The sequence below is a fragment of the Mytilus galloprovincialis genome, chromosome 2 (assembly GCF_965363235.1).
Source record: "Mytilus galloprovincialis chromosome 2, xbMytGall1.hap1.1, whole genome shotgun sequence".
Lineage (NCBI taxonomy): Eukaryota > Metazoa > Mollusca > Bivalvia > Mytilida > Mytilidae > Mytilus > Mytilus galloprovincialis.
Genome location: NC_134839.1, coordinates 104,182,715 through 104,202,262, shown reverse-complemented (window position 1 = coordinate 104,202,262; position 19,548 = coordinate 104,182,715). Strand labels below are relative to the sequence as shown.

General features: G+C 32.8%; 1 long non-coding RNA gene across 1 annotated transcript; it reads right to left on the bottom strand.

The window, feature by feature from the left end:
* Positions 1–14,498: 14,498 nt before the first annotated feature.
* LOC143062482 (uncharacterized) lies at positions 14,499–17,216 on the bottom strand. Its single transcript, XR_012974777.1, has 2 exons — positions 17,154–17,216; positions 14,499–14,842 (listed from the first exon to the last, which is right to left on the bottom strand). It is a non-coding gene; the product is annotated as an uncharacterized LOC143062482 (long non-coding RNA).
* Between the last annotated feature and the right edge of the window lie 2,332 nt (positions 17,217–19,548).

The window sequence follows — 19,548 nt, the reverse complement described above, 5'->3', positions numbered from 1 at the left end:
AAAGGGTAAACATTATTAAATAGATTTCCACAACTTGAGGTAATTTATGATAAAATGACATCACAAAACGAACAGAACCAGAATCAGAAATTTTAAAAATTTTGTAATATAATGAATAAATCAACCAACATATAAAAAAACGAATAAAACTTGCAAAAATTAATCAAAAACCCTCTTCGACGCCGCTTTTTATGTGTAACGTCGTGTTTTAGGAACATCGTGCCCATCGTTTGACAGTAAATACAGAGCAATCGATACGTCCATTCACCCTCATAACAACAACCAATGGAGTTGTGCGCTTCTTCAATATAAGGTGGAAAGCTTTGCTTGCCTTGAGAGGACTTCAGGTCAATCCTCATAGTCCCCGGTCGGTTTCTTATAACTTTCAATGAGGATCTATAAAATATATAAGTTTCTCACAGAAGGTAACCAAAGAAGGTGACCAAAGATTTTGCGACGATACAAATATTAAACTTTACAATATAAATAAATATCTTTAATCAATGAATTCAAATAGCAAAATCTATGCAATTAACAGATATATACTTATTCAGCTTCATGTAAATTATTTAACAATGAAATACATTAAATATGAAATTTGGAGTTTTACCAAGGGAGCTAATTATTAATTATTAACACTGTCTGCCACAGAGCATTTCGGGGGCTCTCCCTCTGGTATCTTTCGTCCCTTTTTTATAGCTGATTATGCGGGGGCTTTTCTAGTTATTGGGGGCATTATGATATGACCTATAGTTGTTAATTTCTGTGTCATTTAGTGTCTTGGCAATCATAATACATATTCTTTAATATATATATAGTGATGTCGTTATTACGACATGTTATGTCGAAATAACGACATAGCGATGTCGTTATAACGACATATTATGTCGAAATAACGACATAGCGATGTCGTTATAACGACATATTATGTCGAAATAACGACATAGCGATGTCGTTATAACGACATCGCTATGTCGAAATAACGACATGCTATGTCGTTATAGCGACATATTATGTCGAAATTACGACATAGCGATGTCGTTATAACGACATGTTATGTCGAAATTACGACATGCTATGTCGTATTTACGACATAAAATTTTTTTTTTGAATGGCCCTTATCGGCTTCCGTAAATACATGTACCCTCGAATTGTTACAAATGAAGTTGTCGTTTACCTTTGGTACAGGTACATTTGTTGTTTTTATAGTGATTAATATGATAATACAATGTTGACTGCTGTACCCCTATTTTTGACATTTTTGACTATTGTGCAGTGGCGTAGCTAGATCATGTTTACGTGTACGCCCGAACTTCAGTGAAAGGCCTGAAGCTGGCAAAAGCGGGTCCAGGCCAAAGAATCTGCTGCATGGTAGTGGATTAACGGACTGAAACCACAAGAAGTTTAAAGAGTTATCGAGAATGACATAACATTACTGTCATTGAAAACTCATCAATAACAATATTCTTTACATTCAAAATGGTTTATTTTTTATGTTTAATCTTTTCGTTGTGTTTATTTTGAATCTAATGACGGTCATTGGATTTGGAGTAAACGTCCAAACCAGTTACTTTAAAATATGATTAAAGGGAACCATGGTAAAGCACTCAATGTACAAAAACACATTTGAATGTGCAATTTTCGTAGATGAACATGAAATAATCAATTTTCTGAGTTGTTCAGGTGCAATATTAAAATTTGTAAAGGATTCTCTATGCAACCCTGGTTCTCGCCTGGGATTTCTTTCCGCGAAAAGTATATTCATTTATCAGCCCATTATATAGGATTTTAAACAAATCAAATTTTGTCATTAGATATTTTTTCTTGGTCTGAAATATTAATTTCTGCTCAAGATTCATAACAAAATATTGAGGTTATAAATTTATCAATGTAAATTAACTCATCATAGATACCAGGATTGAAATTTTGTACTTGTGTCAGACGCGCGTTTCGTCTACAAAAGACACATCAATGTAGCTCGAAACAAACGTTACAAAAATTTCAGATCGTCGGACTTAAATTGCAGTATCTCAATATAAAGCTGAAAAATGAACGAAAAAAACTTTGCTTCAGAATTTAGCCATGCAAATAAAAACTTCAAGAAAGTTTAATTAAATTCGACGAAGGTTTAACAAAGTAAATGATATGTAACAAATTTTAAGCTGTAAATGCAAAAAGAAATTCCTTTTATCCATGAAATACGGGAAAACTCATCATACATAATTTCGTCATTATGCTCTGGATTTACTTTTGACCATAAACACAATTTTCGCCCAGCTTCCGTAGAATTTTTCGAAGTTTTGACAAAGTTAATGATATCTTAAAACGTTATCCACATACTGAACCTGCATGTACATAGTTATAATATTGGCACCGCCGCCGAAATTAAGAACCGAAATGTCTAGTTTTCCGACATAAATGTCAATGGCGCGACAAAAAATGCAAACCACATATCGAAACTTAGTACTTAATGGATTGCTTTAAAAATAAAAATGAAAGCGAGTATAGAATTCACGATAGATTTCGACTTTGACAGAAAATGAATAAATTTAAAATATGATACTGATTTTCGCCAGTTTCATTCGAAATTACATGCCATTGAAGAAAGACTAAGAAGCCGGTTGATGTACTTGTTACCAATTCTTTTAATTTCATTTAGATGATTTTTTTTACCAACTTCAAGTGTACGCCCGGGCGTTTTGACGTAAACGTAGCTACGCGCATGTTGTGTCTGTTTGTTTTGTTCAAGCATCGGTGACAATATAATGGAATGTGATACGACTGTCATACAAGTAAGAGGTTTAGCTAGCTATAAAACCAGGTTCAATCCACCATTTTCTACATTTGAAAATGCCTGTACCAAGTCAGGAATATGACAGTTCTTGTCAATTCGTTTTTGATGCGTTTTGTTATTTGATTTTGCCATGTGATTATGGACTTTCCGAATTGATTTTCCTCTGAGTTCAGTATTTTTGTGATTTTACTTTTTACACATATACATGTAGGCGGTAGCCTTTGGTTGACTTTCTTGCAGGGCTGCTACTGACAGTTATTGGTGTAGTTTGCTTTTTCTTGCTGACTGTCTCAGCTTAACAGACATGATTGCTAAAAATATACATAAAAATTTAGTATATAAAAAAAATATTACCTTATTAAATATCTTATTAAATATGTTGCAGCCACAGGCTTGTTTCCCCTTTTTAAAATACACGTTTAAATCATAAATGTCCTATTAAAAATTAGCTCAGTAGTGAATCTTAAAATTTGACCCACACAAAACCAATTCATTGCAATAGTTACAACACGAACATAAAAATTTAAACATATTCTGTCAGAAGTATATTATAATAAAAATAGACAGAACAAATTATTATTATTTAGGCTGTAACCGGTTGTTTGTTCAAAACGATGTTATGCAGACAAACTCGATCTGTTCTTTATCCTTTGATAGTCAATGTAACCCATATTTGAATGATCATTAATGAATGATTAAATGATGGTTAAATATATCCTAGGAAAAAAATAATTTGATCATCAACAGCAAAATATTTTATAAATGCTATAAATACCATATTAAAAACTGTAAAATTCGATGCTGAATCAAGTCCTTACAAACTAATATGATATAGAAAACTGCTAAAAGAATCTTAACAAGAATCCTTACAAGCAAGTTTAATCTGAGAAATTCCAAAACTATAACCTAAAAAGACTTAAAGAACAATGATGTTCAATTTCCACTAAAAACTTTTTTCAAATGATGAAGTCGTACAAGTACTGGGCCATGAAAATCTTACTCGTACTATTGTACTTATATTCTGTAAAGTGGTTCATCTCATCTCGTTCGGATAATGCCAAATATTTATAAGAACCATTGAATCTGGTTACACACATGCTGAATATTTATGTAACCTTGATATTCCACAACGTTTTACACTTGGACTGTTATTATTTGTTGTCTGTTTTGATTTTAAACCAAATAGTTCCTAGAATAATTTGTCAAAGACTTTGACGAAACATAACTTAAGATATACAAAATATTTCATAAAAGAAAGCTCAATTATGAACATAATCCTCAATATCATAGATACAACTAAGAATAACATTAAAACAATTTAACGAAAATTAATACTACACAAGTACAAATGTATCAAAATAGTATGTCTTCCAAGGGGAGTAGCTCTCTTACAAAAAAGATAAGTAAAATGTGACTAGCAAACAAAAAATATTCACACTAATATTCTAAGTATAAAACTAGAGGCTCTAAAGAGTCTGTGTCGCTCACCTTGGTCTATGTGAATATTAAACAAAGGAAGCAGATGGATTCATGACAAAATTGTGTTTTGGTGTTGGTGATGTGTTTGTACGTCTTACTTTACTGAACATTCTTGCTGCTTACAGTTGTCTCTATCTATAATGAACTTGGCCCAGTAGTTTCAGAGGAAAATGTTAGTAAAAATTTACAAATTTTATAAAAATTGTTAAAAATTGACTATAAAGGACAGTAACTCCTTAGGGGGTCAATTGACCATTTCAGTCATGTTGACTTATTTGTAAATCTTACTTTGTTGTACATTATTGCTGTTTAAAGTTTATCTCTATCTATAATAATATTGAAGATAATAACCCAAAACAGTAAAATTTCCTTAAAATTACCAATTTACGGCCAGCAACCCAACAACGGGTTGTCCGATTCATCTGAAAATTTCAGGGCAGATAGATTTTGACCTGATAAACAATTTACCTATGTCAGATTTGCTCTAAATGCTTTGGTTTTTGAGTTATAAGCCAAAAACTGCATTTTACCCCTATGTTCTATTTTTAGCCATGGCGGCCATCTTGGTTGGTTGGCCGGGTCACCGGACATATTTTTAAAATTAGATACCCCAATGATGATTGTGGCCAAGTTTGGTTTAATTTGGCGAGGAAGTTTCAGAGGAGAAGATTTTTGTAAAAGTTAACGACGACGGACGACGGACGACGGACATCAAAGTGATGGGAAAAGCTCACTTGGCCCTTTGGGCCAGGTGAGCTAAAAACATATGATTTTGCATACATATATTTATTTAAGAAATGGCTGAACTATTTTAACCTTGCAAAAAAAATACCGGTAGATCAATACCACATTTACGAGTTCCGTTCACCATAATCTGATCGTATTTAAAGCGAATAAATCCTTATGCTTACTGAGAAGACATGTCAATATTTCTCTAAAGAAAGGAAAATAAGGCATACAAAATGGATGAAACTCAAGGACATAATTTAGTATATGCCAGAAGACAGGTTTGGCATTTAGCTTCATCTTTTAATTGAGGAAGCGGATTGACCGATTTATTTTATAATGCAATTAAAGATATATATAAAACACATCTCTGTTAGTAAAAACTAAAAACTGTAAACTGAAAACTTTCCATCAGATATTGATGTTCGTCAAAGGGATAATTTAAGCCCTACATTGTTTAAATTTATCATAAATGATTTATCAGAAATTTTTATTCTAACTGTTGCCCAGTTTGTTAAACAACAGTACCTTTAACTGTTTAATATAACCGGATGACCTCCTTATGATTTCTGAAACTTCATCTGTATTACATATGATTGTTTAGACAATTTAATGGATTATTGTACTAAATGGGCACTAGAAATTAACATGAAGAAAAAAAAACAAAAACAAAACAAAGTCTTATTTTTATTAATAACACAGGAAGGAGACCAAATGTTAAAATTCACATGTATCAGCTTATTAACAATGAGAAAAAATAAAATTATCTGGCATTATATTTACTGTAAAATTGAGAATGGAAATGGGGAATGTGTCAAAGAGACAACAATCCGACCATAGAGCAGACAACAGCAGAAGGTCACCAACAGGTCTTCAATGAAACGAGAAATTCTCGCACCCGGAGGCGCCCTTCAGCTGGCCCCTAAACAAATATATACTAGTTCAGTGATAATGAACACCATAATAAACTCCAAATTGTACACAAGAAACTAAAAGTTAAAATAATACAAGACTAACAAAGGCCAGAGGCTCCTGACTTGGGACAGGTGCAAAAATGCGGCGGGGTTAAACATGTTTGTGAGATCTCAGCCCTTATATATTTTCTATATAATAAAGCATGACAAGCTTTTTCTTTTAAATAAAAAAGATATTTTACTCATTTTAAACTTAATATCAAAACACTTTCACATCTCTTTGACCACATACTGAAGCCAATTTTATCATATGGCTCAGAAATTTATTCTACAGGTACCTTGAAGATCAACTAACCTAGCAGTGACGGGAAAGTTAGGGCGCTTTTCCCTACCTCTTGAGATTATTCTTAATATGACTCAGCAATAAATTTTGAGTCCTGACTTATATATTCAACCCGAGTATGATTTTATTCAAGCAGCAACATACAATAGCTTATAGTTATGATACTGAAGTTTTCTTACTTTTTGATCGTCTTATAGATGTGTATTTTTGTAATGTGTGCATCATTTCGTTTTATTGAAAGCAGGACATTTATATTTAGTGGAGGAAGGAACAAGCGAATGCAGTTTATGCCGTCCCTATAGCTAGCATAACGCTTCTGGCGACGTCAAATTATGATAACGGACAAACTTGCAAGACATTTTCATTAATCCGTATTTTTTATAGATAACCCTGTAATGTAATGCTATTTGGTGTACCAACTTAATCTTTAAAAGTACTTTTTATTGGTATGGTTATAAAAGCCGAAAAATAATCTTCACAAAATCAAATCTCTGTGTTTTTGGCCGTAAAAGTTTTGTGAAGGCATGAAAGTTTAACTCGGACATTTCCGCAAGACATTGCAAATCTATTGTTTTGAATTGAATATGTAGCTCAATTTATTTTTCAATTCGAATTTTGGAAGCTTACACTTAGTACAAAACGATCGTGCTTACAATTTAATAAATTTTCTGTCAAAATTTTATTTTTGAACTGAAATGTTTGAAGTTTCCAAATTAAATTTCCGATGGGACATTTCCGTACATCATATTCTTTTGAAAATATGTATGCAAATTGGGAGACAGCCATGTTTACCAATACTGAAATATATCACGTCATAGAATGTCCATGCAAAATTTCGAAGAGTTGCGTGAACATTTCGCGAATTGTGCGAGTTTTATGTCCGGAGTTTGTTACATGGGACAACGCTAAGTAAACGTTTTTCGGATAATCTGTGTCTTCCTAAGCCTATGAATATTATATTTTTTTAACGCTATTTTTCGTAGTAGTAGCAATATCTAACGTTGCGTCTCAGACTTTCAACACAAAATAACTCCCTCGTTAATGAAGCATTTGAAGAGTCCAAAATTTTATCAAATATGTGAAACCAAAATTGGTTTGGAATATATATAGGAAGATGTGGTATGAGTGCCAATGAGACAACTCTCCATCCAAATAACAATTTATAAAAGCAAACCATTATAGGTCAAAGTACGGCCTTCAACACGGAGCCTTTGCGCACACCGAACAACAAGCTAAAAAGGACCCCCAAATTACTAGTGTAAAACCATTCAAACTGGAAAATCAAGGTCTAATCTACGTAAAAAAACGAGAAACGAGAAACATGTATAAATTATAATATATAACTTATAATTGGAAGCATTTATTCATTATTTAAATATCTTATAAAAAGCTGTGCAAATTTAACAGGGTTAATAACTTTTCAAGTAAGTCTTCCTGGTTAATCACCACTCTTCGCTTCTACTGTTTATTGTATTTATTTCATATTTTCATCTCATCTTGTCATGTGTTTATGTTATGTTATATAACTTTTGATGAACTTCTTTGAACCATTGTTACTTTATGGTATTTGAGAAATAAAGAATCTTGAATCTTGAAAATCTTTGTTTAACCCCAGAATATTTGTTAACTACAAATCGAATATGAGGACAATCATCATTAAAATAAAATCCGAATTAAATATGATGAAATTTAAATATTGACAAACCTGGCATGGTGCAAGGAAATATATTAAGAACCTATAGATTATTTAAAATAATATTGGCCTTGACAAATATTTACTGTAAAGTAAATGTAAAACATTAAATGATTTAACCAAATTAAGAATCAGTGCACATGAACTTGAAATAGAAAAGGGAAGACATAAAGGAATACCCCAGAACAAATTTGTAAATTATGTAATAATGACATTGTTGAAGTTGAAATTCATTTTTTTCTTCAATGTCCATCACTTAAAACTGAAAGGTCCATAGTGGAGTGACAGATCATGAAAAAGGTGCTTATTTTACGACTTTAATGGACCGGCATACCTGCAGGCTAAAAACGATTTTTTTGGAAAGCCAATACCTTAAGCTAACTTTTTTGCCCGGTCGTAGACATTTCATGCGGTGCAGTTTTTTTATAAAATGGTAAGAAAAAAGACATTTGGATTTTTTGTTAAATTTCAAGATGGAAAAAATTTGAATTTTGTTACTTTTTTTTGCCTTTTGACATATGATTTTGCATTTTATACAGAGTTTTTTTCTTAATTTTGTTCATTTTCACTCAGTTTAGGGAAAGCTCTGTATTATTTAAATGAAGTGGTTACAACATTTGTAAATTTAGATTACAATGATAATTTCATGATTTTCCGAATTTAAATGTTTTAAACTGGTTACTTCCTATTGTAAAGTTTCTAAGCTATTCCAGGTCAGTATTTCTTATGAATTAACTTTAATGAGGATTTTTAACTTTGCATTTAATTCAATGAATATGAAATGTACCTCCTCGTTATTCTGATGCTCATTGAAAGATTGTAGTAATCTTTCTAAACTTCCTGTCGACAAACTGCGAAAATTCCTGGCAATAACAGAATGCATACTTGCATTAGACATAAACCTGTTAACCCCATTTCATCTTGCTTTGTCATTACAATTACACAATAAGTTTGGATCTAAAAAAAATATTGGAATCCAAACTCTCATGGTTTTTGTGCATCCTATTCTGAAGTACGTAGATATCGGACTAGTTTAGCAAATTTGAAAATAGACAGATTCCCAGACATGTACCTAATGGTATTGCTGTATTTAGAAAAGGTGACCGTATTATACAGGAGGGGGCAGAAAATATTGACTTAAATGCTGAAACAGTCGATGGTAAACATACATTTCACTCCATGGATAGATTTGTATTCCAGTATCAAAGCGAATCATCAAACGCCCACATGAGTTCCATAAAGGTTAAACGGGGAATAGAAAGATCTTTGAATGATTCGAATACCAATCTTATGGCATGTTAACTTTTCGACAAGCCAATAGAACGTTATGAACCTGCTCGTTATTCTAATGTTTATGGGAAGATTGAGTCTTGTTTCATCGAAAACCGAGATATATCTGTCCTGTCTTTGGTATTTCTGCGACTTCTTTCGAGACAAAACTTAGATACGATTCAATTTTCTTCAGAAATCACAGAACAAATTGTTCCATTTTTGACCGGTTCTTACAAAAAGCTAAATCTGAAATTTCGTCTGAGGCCTATGCTCCAGTTATAGATGCCATGCCTCGACATGGCAATAGTATTTACAACTATGGAACAATGTTTAGATATGTCAAAACCTGCTGGTCAACAATACGCTGTGCAAACATTTGACAATTAATTGTATGATGTTGCCCAAATGTAAAATAGTCTATTCCAGACGTGTTCGGGGATGAACTTTGGTATATGAGGCAAGCTCTCGTGGCTCTTTTGTTTAATGTGAAAGCATTCTTCAATTGGTGTTTAGACGAAAATCGTTAATTTAAATATTAAACCAAATGTATGTCACAGTGCAGTTGCTGAAACACCCAAAAGCGCTGAAGGTATTGCACATGTTGTTTTTCTAATTTTAAAAAACATATGTTGCCATTGTTTTTCAGAATACACTCTTGTAAACTATCACCAACCTTCGCATTTTGAGATATGTTTTTTCGTGCAGTTGAGATGTTGTTACAGCACATTTGGGCTGAACGGAATGGGTAGTGGCTTTTACATTTGAAAATGGTAGCTGCAATGTTGCGATGATTTTTCATTACCAATCGGACGAACTATGCTAGGTGGACACCAGCCTACATATTGGATATGTTGAATCTGTCGGAAACAGTAAAATCTGTCTTTATGTCAGGTGAGTTTTCAATCAGGCATAAACATGGAGGTTTAAATAGTATCTGGAGTGATATGGCTACAGAGAAAACTATTATTAAAGATTCGAAAGGTTGTAGAGGCATCATATAGGCATCATACAGAACCGACAAGGAAAACACTGCTTTACTTCGATAGATGCTTACAAGATATATCCTTGCGCATTTTAGTTCTGAAGATCGGGATAAGCCACAGTTTCAGAAATTGAACACAAAATAAACAAGCCAACCAGTGGCGGATCCAGAAATTTTCATAAGTGGGGGCCCACTGACTGACCTAAGAGGGGGCCCGCTCCAGTCACGCTTCAATGATTCCCTATATAAGCAACCAAATTTTTTCCCAAAAAGGGGGGGCCCGGGCCCCCTGGCCCCCCTTAATCCGCCTCTGCCAACGGCAGTGACACGAGACAAGAAGAATGTCCCTGATTTGATAGGGTATATGCATTCAAATATGACCGATCCATTTAACGTTGCCGATCATCCTTAGCCATTGATAAATACTAGTATTTCTACAGAAATGAAAGCCTCAATAAATGTGCATGATTCTCTTCTAAGATCTCTTGAACGTGACAACCATAAGGATAAATCTATTGTGGAAGGCTGCGCTAATGAGTCAGAAACCCCTGTCTTCTACAGTCCTATGTCGAGGTATCCTCTCAATACTTTCGATGATACGACCAAGACCTCAAAACTCAACTTGAGGTGACTTTGTTAAGGCACATATAAACCCAGTAAAAATAGTTCGCCGTGCTTTAGTTCTTACTAATGTTCGTGAGAATGAGACTGTAGTCAGAATATTGGCATATCCTATTGGTCCCATACCTTCAGCTCTGTTCCATGATGATGGTACCATGTGGGAATGTTGTAAATGTGATAAAGTTCATCTCCTTGAAGAGGAAATTTGCTCTTCTTTCAATCTTCCAAGTTATGATGATATTTATCAAAGGAACCAGGCTTATGAGTCTTATGTAGACGAAACGCGCGTCTGGCGTATAAAATTATAATCCTAGTACTTTTTTATAACTTGATACGCCAGACGCGCGTGTTTCGTCTACATAAAACTCACCAGTGACGCTCAGATCAAAATAGTTAGAAAAGCCAAACAAGTATAAAGTTGAAGAGCATTGAGAACAAAAATTCCTAAAAGTTGTGCTAAATCCGATAAGTTTTCAGACAGGAGATTAGGAATCGCCGTTAACATTGGAAGTGCATTTATCGCCTCATTGTATGATCCGAAGGGAATGTTCATGTATCTTTAAATGATCTAAACAAGCAAAGGTGGAGTTTGCCGCCATAAAGGATGTCATTCTTGTGAAAATCCCCCTATGTGAAAACACGTGCAATGTTTCAAACGCAAGTTTGGATAAACTCTCATATTGCTAAACCAGTGATCATACTTTCCAAAGACTCTGGTTGGTACATTTGTAAGAAGGTAAAAACAATTTGCTCTTGGTTTTCGTTAAGGGACCTATGTCAGTAGATTTCCTTCAAGTTCTTGTTTGTACGTATACAGACAAGGGAAAACAGCTTGCAATAACAACTGTGTATGCAACTAACAGAAGTCTGTGTCTACCAATATGTGTTCATGTAAAGGGTATGATGGTTGTAGAAATTATTTAACTCACCGAGCAATATTGGAAGAAGACGACAATGAAAACGATGACCGATGTCAGGTTTTCGAAAGTTGTCATGCCCTTTGTTTGTTAAAATACACCATACAACCACTCTTTCGAAGGTGTTCATGTGTGCTTTTGCAAGGCAAAGGCACATAAAACCTAAAAAGTTCATAGAGCTAGAATATACACTGAAACTTTAGTCCATCATTAAAATCATTTGATTTAATTGCCTTGTGAAATATTTGTGACTTGCAATAAATATACATCAAAGCAAAACCCAAATTGACTTCGACTTTTTATAAATGCCGTTAGATTTAGAAATATAGCTTTTGAAGTACATGCGATGTAACAAAATGAATTGAGATTCGGTTGTTCCATCTGCTATTTTGTTGCTAGTCTGAATTCCCTTTAAAATGTGCATTTGGTGGTTTCATTATTTTCAAATTAAGTTGAAAATAAAGTGCAACAGTTTATTTCTTTATGAATTTCTTGTTTAGTAACAATTCAACTATTTTTGGAGACTTTTTATAACCTCTTGTGAAATAAATTGACAATAGTGAAAATCTCAATCACTAACCTTTGACCTTATTTTAAAAAGAAATTGCACCATATTTCAATTCTACGAACAGGCAAAAATTAAAGAATAAACATTTCTCTTTCCAGAAAGTCATAATTTAGCCTGCAGGTAGGGTGGTCCATTAAAGTTGAAAAATTGTTGGCTTGGTCACTCCACTACCAGTTTCATTTAGATTTATCCTCAAAAATTCACAAATTGAAATTTTTAAATGACCAATCAAAATGTGTGTGGTTTATGTCAAATGAAGATCCATGTGTTAATAACATTATGATAAAGTTAAATAGATAGTTTGATAAGGACTAGAAGAGCAAAATTAAGGTTGCTTGATGGTATACCGCCATCTTGGATTGTACAATCACAGTAAAAAATCGGTCTAGTTATTTGACCAAATCAGCAAATTTCGAAACAGATTTGCAATTTAACGGTTAGACTGTTCATTACTATATAGAAAACTTGTTAATTTATTATATTATTCAAAATATTTAAACAAATATCAAACTTTTTGGTTTTTAAACCATTTTTTCAAATGAACCATTTAAGGGGAGATAACTCTTTAAGTACAAAATTTATACTGGGCTGATAGGGAAATTTTTTATTTTTACTTGTGGCAAGAAAACAAGTTCGGTGACACCATCTTTTCTTTTTATTTTCTTAAAACATATTATGAAACCTTTCTTCTCACAATTTATTTCAAAATTTTATCACATAGATTTTTTTTATGCATTCTTATGTGCTTTTTCATGAACAAACTAATCAAATTTAGGCAATTTTTAACGACTCATAGCTTGAAAAATAGCACGGTGACCCACACTTCGTATTATATTTAAAAAAAAAAGGCATAGTGAAATCTTCATTTTAGCAAAATATAAGAAAATTCTGTCTCAAAAAACATTTACTTATGATATACCTTAAGTGATAAAAAACATGAGTAGACCGCTCTATTTAATAATCCAACGGTACTGATTGATCACTCACTCATCATCTTTGGAAACATACTGTGGTTGAAGTCTCCCTTCTCCTATAGTTTATGGCATGCAATGTAATTTCAATAAGTTCAATGAAAAAGATATTACAATTATTTGTACTTTAATTTAAACTGTAAATTACTGCTCCTCGGAGAATCTTGATTGACAACTAAAAATGTTGTTTTTGTCGCTTGGAATCCACACCAGGAAATCTCGTAAAAAGATTATAAATAGAAATAGTGCGAAAGATCAGTACGTTTCATTCAACATTTAAACAGTAGACATTCATCAGTGTCTGCGATACTTTATGAATTAAAAGTACCATCATTAGAAACTAGACGATAAATAAAAACTCTCTGTTTCATAAAGGGACTTTCAAATTGGACAGACAAATCTAAGCGAATACTCTGGTAATCATTTGGTTGATTAACCGGTTAACGTCAACACATTTCACACAAATACAATTCGTAATGAGAGAAAAAGGAAATTGGGGAAAGGGGGGGGGGGGGGGGGGGCATCGGCGCTATACACCTGACAAGTAAGCGTTCGACTTTAGTAAGTGTGTCAAATGTATCAGTAATATCCAATCGTCATATACATCAATTAGGTAATAATCTTCGAAAAATTATATTTTTCCATGTGGTCGCCATGTGCTCCTATATTTCAGTTAACGTTAGCCATTGACGTGAGAACCTTCAAAAATAATTCATATTATTAACGTCACTTTATGACGAAACACCATTCATGCATTAGTAAAGACCACCAAGTATAATTTCAAAGGTTTGAATATTTCTAAATACTTCCTGACAATATTTTTTGGTTTTATATTTGAGTTCAATTGTCTCCTGCCTTCCTCCTTGGATCCAAATTGAAAAAGGCTTGTTACGTCAGATTTAAACGGGTTCAGCAACCACCAATGAGATTATGGTATAGTAAACTCACCAATAACCAAGCAAAACATATAGGGTACAGCGTACCGTGATAACTGAATTTAAGTACAAGACTTTAAATTCTATTATCTCCTAAATGTTATAGCAGCAGTAATAATCGAATCAGAAGAAATTTTGAAATTTGACAAAGAGTAACAACTTAACATATGAAGTTACGTTTCAAAGACAAAACACTTAAACACACAGACACAAGATACAACGAATTATCGACCATGTTACAAACACCTAGGGTATTGGAAATAGAATTCAACAACACAGTGAGTAATCATAATTATTTCTTTTATTACATTTAATCATTTTTAAGCATACGTGTGCTTCAAACATGTCTTTTTTCTAGTTTCCTTTAGCAATAACGATTCTGTAGTCATGTAAATTTTACTGCACTTTGCAACTTTTCTGGCACATCTGTAATCTTTCAAGACAATACTGGAAACACTGGATGCTTTCATCTTCGGAATTACGTTCATTACACATGAACAACTTGTGACAGTGATTATATTCACTAGAACACAACTGTGGACAACCTTTGGCATCTGACAACACCGTATCTGTACCTTCAGCTGCGAGGACTCCAAGGACCAAAATACAAACGATTGTTACTGAAAACTGAAAAAAATATTTTGTATTGCATGATGATTCTATCTTTACTATTTTTTCGAATGGGGTAGGTTTAAACTGTGAAAGAGAACATAAAGATAACTATTGCAATCATTGCTGTTTTTTTTTCTTTAAAAATTTAAACAAATTAACAGTTAACAATGATTTTGAATATATTTACATATTTACCAAGACAAATTTGTTTTCTTTTTACAACTTATAGTACAAAAACAACCCATTGTCACTTTAAATAAATCAATAACTTTAAGTATACCGACTCGCGGACTTTCCTATTCAACACATTGATTGATTGATTATTGGTTGCATAACATCTAGTGGCAAATATTGCATGTATATTCAGGACAAGAAGAAATTAAAAATGAATACAATTGGTAGGTCTTGTAATACAGGCCGACTGGGGCAAAGGAAATTATGACTGTCACTGGAAAATTACGGTATGTTGGATAGGGACCGAAATTTGGCCTTTCAATATGCCTCCTACTAGTTGATGTAAGGGATCGTAACGTGCAAAAAACGAGGTATTATAATTCTCTTTACACAAGATCATATTTAACGTCCCCATTCTGACCAGAAGTGACTGTGTACTTGATACAACACGCAGTTAATCAGACGCCCCACTTTGTCAAAGGTTTCACTGCCAGTCGGAAGAAGACATGTGATGACCTTATATTAAATCCCCAGTCACCCTTGGGGTCAACACATTCATGATCGATAGGTTAACCATAAGAAAAATAGGTTTAAAAACTTGTGAGAATATAATATTTTATCGCTTGATATCGTTTTTCAATTTAAATAGTAAAAATATTGGCTTGTTTATTGTCATATTTAAATTAAATAAATTTCAGTTGGTATATTATTCTCAATTGCTATGAAACCTATCAGCATGTTTCAATCAATGGAATTATAGAAATTGAATGATAAAAATCTTGTATTGATGTACAAATTTTAAACCGTGTCTGCCCAAGTGTCCAATAAGACACAAGCATTTAAAAAAAATATGTGCAAAAGAATGACAACAATGGTTTTGAACCGAAAGGGCCAAACTCGCGTCTTCATGTTTTACATGTTTAAAACCGGGAGGACCGAACATTTTAATGATTCTAGATTCATATGATATTTTCATACATGTAAGTTTTAAGTTTTAAGATTCATTAAACATTTTAAAAAGCTGTTACGTTAAATGTAAGTTGTCATTAGTGATATTGACAGAAATTGGTATGACGAATCAGGCATCGTATTCGGTTGATGATTTTGTCAGGCTGTCTGATAATAGTTATTCTGTCAAAATATAATCTCTTTCTTGCTACAATGTATATTAAAGTTAGTTTTTTTTTAATAAACTATAAAAAAAAAAGGGGGAAAAACTGACATAACATATTAGCCTTCTATATAATAAGTTGCAATAGTCACAGTAGGGTGACATCGTTTATTAATCTTCAATTTTTAAACAGATAAATTATCTTTTGAAAGTTTTAAGAGAGACAGGTTGTTGAGTATTTGCAGGCTTCAATCTCTATTTCATGCTTATTATTTTCCAAATGCATGCATGTGTTCCAAAGCTGTCGATTATTATGAAGAAAGGTTTTTTTTTAAATAAATGACCATGTTTTAAACGTTAACAAAACAAAAGATATATTAGCTGTTCATGATTTTTACAATCAAGTTCATATTAAAAACCATCTCTATGAAAAATATCAATAATTGTTCTTATTGAATGGAAAGTTTGTATAACTTAATTTATGTCCCTTTCCAACATAGTTAACCATAATTTTTCGATTGGGGTCCACATTTGCAATCCTTATTCCCAATCACTCCAATTTGCTGAGCTTTCCAGGTTTGTTGTTACTATGATTTTAAGACATTAAAAATTGTTTAGCGTCCAGTTGTTTATATTTCAAAAAATGTTCTTGACGGAATGAAACTTAAACAATATATCAAATATGTTTGTAATACAAATGGTGTCGACTGTGATGAAGGCGAGAAATTTAGACTGACACGTGTGCATAGATAGAATGTTGGATAGGGTAAAAATATGTTGCAAGACTTAGATAACAAAAAGAGTTGCATACACAAGAGCGAATGCTTTCTGCATATGACTTGACGGCCCTGGAGTCATCTAATTCATAAATTGACATTTGTGAGAAATGATATGTTCATATATTCAGTATACCAAATAAGTCAAACATTGTTAACCATATATATGCCATAAAAGTAGAAAAATATATTCAAAAATACATATTTGAAGAAAAAAATGAATTAAAAAATATCTAAAACATATGGAAAAAATAAAAATTATTACCTGCATGATTTATATCATATATACTGTCTCTATATAGTGTTTCTATTTGTAGATGTAAAGAATCATAACTATATATACCAAGATCATTTTTTTTATCAAAATGTCATCAGTTCAGATTATTATTTAATTGGAAGAAAATTGACATACATCTGCCTAATCGACTACCTAAAGTTAAAGTTGTTACATCGTACATTGATTTACTGATATTATCACAAGGGTTTCAAATTTACAGCCAATAATGATGTGATAACACCATGTTTGTATGCCTTGTTAGCAAGAGGCTACTGTGTTTATAGTGGTATGCAGATATAATATGATTTATTAATAAAATTTTGAGCGTTGTCTTCCTTTTTTTTTTGACAATTACTTGAAAACTATAATCTGTATCTGTATGGGAACGTTTTAGTTCCGAATACCGGCTTTTAAACAACGGGGTATAAAAAATAGAGTGGCTTTAGATATCAAAATTGATTTACGAGAAAAGTTCTACAAGAAAACAAAGTGATGGAAATCGTTATGTAATGCTTTATATGGGTTTTCGTTCTTAAAAGACTATATTTTTTTTTAAATAATTTCCATGTGAATCTGTATCAACCTTCGTAGCAATCTAACTGTGTGAGTATTTATGACTTCCACTTGAAAAATCGTGTATAATGCTGCCTAGTTTTGCAATTTATGAGAATCTACTTTCATGATGAACTATAAACTAATTGATGACCAAATTATGTTAACTAGAACACACCCGCGAAATCGCGGGCATATATATATATATAGCATGTAAACTGTTGTAGGATGATTTTTTGTAAAAGATATCATGACTGTAGAATTTCATATAAGGTATCAAAGACCCTCTCCCTTTTTTCCAAAGTCCGTTATTTGTTTCCTTTCTGTTTAATTTAATTATTTTCGTGTTTCTTGCCTTATACCACAATTATTCTTTCCGTTTGCTACAATGCATTATTTAATAAAAGTCAAATTAAATTAAAAAATTGCACCGCTTCAAACATGAAATCAATGAAACTGTTTATAGACTATTATTATTTTTATAAAATATGCTTCTAGGACAATCCAACAGTGCTTTTCCTTTTGAGAGCCATATTATATAATAACATGCCAATGGTAGGATTTGAATCTCGTATAAATGACTAAGGCTCATTTGAGGGGTCGGAGGGGCCCTGAACCCGAAATCCCGGGCTTAAAAACATGAAATCCCGAGGTGCGTATTTTAACGAAATTCATATGCCGATATCCCGAAATTCAATAAACATATTCCCGCATCCCGTAAGGCTCAATCCCGAAATCCAGAGCTTAAAAACACTCGATCCCGACGTCCCGAATAAGTCCTGCTCCCTCTAATCTCTACCCTACTTTCATTTATGGCGAATCTCTACTTTCACTTTCAACAATAAATTTTTATGTCCCATTTATGGGCATTATGTTTTCTAGTCTGTGCGTCGTATCGTTCGTTCGTCCGTCCGTCTGTCCCGCTTCAGGTTAAAAAATTTTGTCGGGTAGTTTTTGAAGTTGAAGTCCAACCAACTCGAAACTTAGTAAATATGTTCCCTATGATATGATCTTTCTAATTGTAATGCCAAATTCGAGATTTTACCCCATTTCACGGTCCACTAAACATAGAAAAAAATTACCGATATGGCATCCGTATACTATGGACACATTCTTGTTTCCACATGCTTTACTTATTTCAATTATATGCACCTGGTATGACGCCTTTGATAGTAAATATTTCAGAAAACAGTAGAAAGAATACAGAGTCTCTATATATTATAGAAGTTGTATAATCGTAGTTTACATGTGGATAAACCCGAAAAATAATTGTCTCTAAAGAGGTATAATAGTTGTGATTGTTGCGATCTAAAAACCATCATATGGAGAACGCTCTGACTGGCTTATTTATTTTTCATGCTTGTAATCTATCATACGTTTGGTTGTTTTGTGCATGTTTAAAACCAGAAGTCTTATCTATGACTAAAAGTCTAGAACACACCCGCGAAATCGCGCGCATATACAGCTTGTGAACTGTTGTAGGATGATTTTTTGTAAAAGATATTATGTATGGAGAATTTCATAAAAGGTATCAAAAGCTCTCTCCCTTTTCCCTCTCCCTTTTTCCAAAGTCCGATATTTGTTTCCTTTCTGTTAAATTCAATTATTTTCGTGTGTCTGGCCTAAGACCACAAATATTCTTCCCCTTTGCTACAATGCTTCTTTTGGTAAAAGTCAAATCAAATTAAAAATTTGCACCGTTTCAAACATGAAGTAAATGTAACAGCTTATATAAAGACCATTATATAGTCTAATAAAATATGCTTCTAGGACAATCCTATCAGTGCTTTTTCTTTTGAGAGCCTTATTTACATGCCAATGGTAGGATATG